This window comes from Penaeus monodon, chromosome 41, assembly GCF_015228065.2.
Source record: "Penaeus monodon isolate SGIC_2016 chromosome 41, NSTDA_Pmon_1, whole genome shotgun sequence".
Lineage (NCBI taxonomy): Eukaryota > Metazoa > Arthropoda > Malacostraca > Decapoda > Penaeidae > Penaeus > Penaeus monodon.
Window position 1 is genome coordinate 7,344,797 of NC_051426.1, and position 2,500 is coordinate 7,347,296.

Here is a 2,500-nt window from a genome sequence, read left to right on the forward strand (position 1 = left end):
GCGTTTTCGTTAATTCTTGTTTTGTTGTCGCTGTTCTTGTTCTTCTCTCTGTGTCTGTTTATTCGTTCGTTTGTCCCGGTGGGGCGAGGAGTCATTTCGATCTCTTTTTCTTTTTTTTTTTCTTTTCTTTTCTTTCTTCTTTCTTTGCTCTCTCGTCAGTCTAATCTATCTTCTCTCCTCTCTTTTCGGCTCTGCTCTTCTATTCTCTTCTATTTTGCTATCCTCTTCTCTTTACTTATATTTTCTTATTTTATCTTCTCTTCTTCCATCCCTACCTCCACCCCCCCCTCTCTCTCTCTCTCTCTCTCTCTCTCTCTCTCTCTCTCTCTCTCTCTCTCTCTCTCTCTCTCTCCCTCCCTCCCTCTCTCTCTCTCTCTTTCTCTCTTTCTCTTCTCTTTTCTCTCCTCATCTCCTTCCCTCTCTCCTCTCCTCCCTCCATCCCTCCCCCTCCCTCCCTCTCTCTCTTTCTCTTCTCTTCTCTCCTCTCTCACCTCCTCTCCTTCCCTCTCTCCTCTCTCTACTTGGCATCAGACTCCTGCAGATTCTACCCAGACCACAAATCTCCAATATTCTCTCAAAGGAGATAAATTCTACAATTAGGCATACCCGACCGCGATACTCCAGTCTCATACATTCCAACTTAGAATGGAAAACTAACACTGCTCATACTATTATGTTCTTCAATGTATGCAACAACGAAGCTATTAACATTCCAGATACAGTACTTACTGCTCCTTGAAACAGAACTCATGTGCATGCTTATATTGATAAACTAACAGGGCCTAAATACATTGCTTCAAAAACGGAACTAAAAGCCCATTACTTGAAATATATAGATGACATACTACATCCCCCTCATTGCACGCCCCCTTGCAATCTACTGTGATGCCTCCATTGGTCCTCATGGAGCAACAGGGATTGGTGTACTAATTCCTGATATAGATTTTGAAGAAAGTGTGTGTATTTCCAACTGGACAAGCACAACTGATGCCGAGTCAGTAGCCATATATCATGCCATTAAGAAAGGTAGTGAGCAGCAGCGACACCTGGCTGTCTTTACTGACAGCCAGGGTGCTCTCCATAGGCCCACTGCATTTAACTCACCTCCTCTTCTTCCCTCTCTCCTCTCCTCCCTCCCTTCCTTCCCCTCCCTCCCTCCCATCCCCTCCCTCCCTCTCTCCTCTCCTCTCTCTCTCCCTCCCCACCCTCTCTCTCTCTCTCTCTCTCTCCTCTCTCTCTCTCTCTCTCTCTCTCTCTCTCTCTCCTTCCTTCCTTCCCTCCCTCCCTCCATCCTCCTCCCTCTCGTTCTCTCCTCATTCCCTTCCCCTCCCTCCCTCCCTCTCCCTCTCGTTCTTTCCTCATTCCCTTCCCCTCCCTCCCTCCCTCTCCCTCTCGTTCTTTCCTCATTCCCTTCCCCTCCCTCCCTCCCTCTCCCTCTCCATTTCCTCATTCCTTCGTCATATTACTCACCTCCTCTACCCGCCAAGCGTCACTGGATCTGAAACAAAATAAACAAATTAGCAACAATTGGCGTTACAGCCCTGACTCAGGCGCTATAATTATCAGAACAAAAATTCCACGACTCACATAAAAAATAAATAAATAAATAAAAAACTCTTTAAACATATTAATTATTGGATCAACAACAAGCCTACTATCTTAAATTAAACGTTTTTGCGGCATTCACAATACCAATGATAATAAAAATATTATACAATAGCAAAAAATAAGATGCATGGAAATATAAAACGTTGGCATGCATTAGGTTATTGAGCACATATAGCAAAATAATTAAATTGATAATACAACAAAAGATGCGCATAAAATGTAAAATAATAATAATAATGATAATGATAATAATAATAAATAAACAAATAAAAGGTAATACAAATACACAGACATAAATAAATCACTTAAAATAACAACAAAATATGCGAAAAAAAAGAAAAGAAAAACAGGAAAAACACACAGAGAAAGTGAAAGAAGTATACATATATGTGCATAAAAATAATAATAATAAATAAAAGATAAAGGAAAAACAATTGCTTCACATGGCGTCCCGAAAGGCTGGAATCCACTTCACTTTTACAAAAGCAATATGGTACTGATAAAGGCAATATAAATAATAATTTAAGATATAATGGTAATAATTCTAGTGAATTTACCGATAATAGTAAGAATGTGAAGATGAATAAATGTAATAATCCCAATGATAATATCGACTACGAAAAAACAGTAATAATAGTGTTATTAATAGCACAGGTGAAACAACTGAAGTAATATTAGTGTTAATTGTGATAGTGGTAGTGATTAAGAATAACAAAGATAATAAGTAAAATAAAAACAGTGATATTAATGATGATTATTTGATAATAACAATAACCACCATCACGGTAATAATTATCCATCATTACATGGCTAATAATGATTTTAAAAAATAATAATAACTAATAAATAATGACGGTGATGACGATAAAATTATTTAGTTAAATTAGTTTAG

The 2,500-nt window shown here is 38.5% G+C and overlaps 1 protein-coding gene across 3 annotated transcripts in view; it reads right to left on the minus strand.

Moving 5' to 3' along the window:
* The window catches only part of LOC119598586 (KN motif and ankyrin repeat domain-containing protein 2-like), a 60,639-nt gene that overhangs the window by 43,546 nt on the left and 14,593 nt on the right, over positions 1 to 2,500 (minus strand). For all 3 annotated transcript variants that reach the window (XM_037948237.1, XM_037948236.1, XM_037948235.1), the window contains exon 2: positions 1,471 to 1,498. The gene's annotated coding sequence lies outside the window, so the exon portion shown is untranslated. The remainder of the gene's footprint in view (positions 1 to 1,470; positions 1,499 to 2,500) is intronic.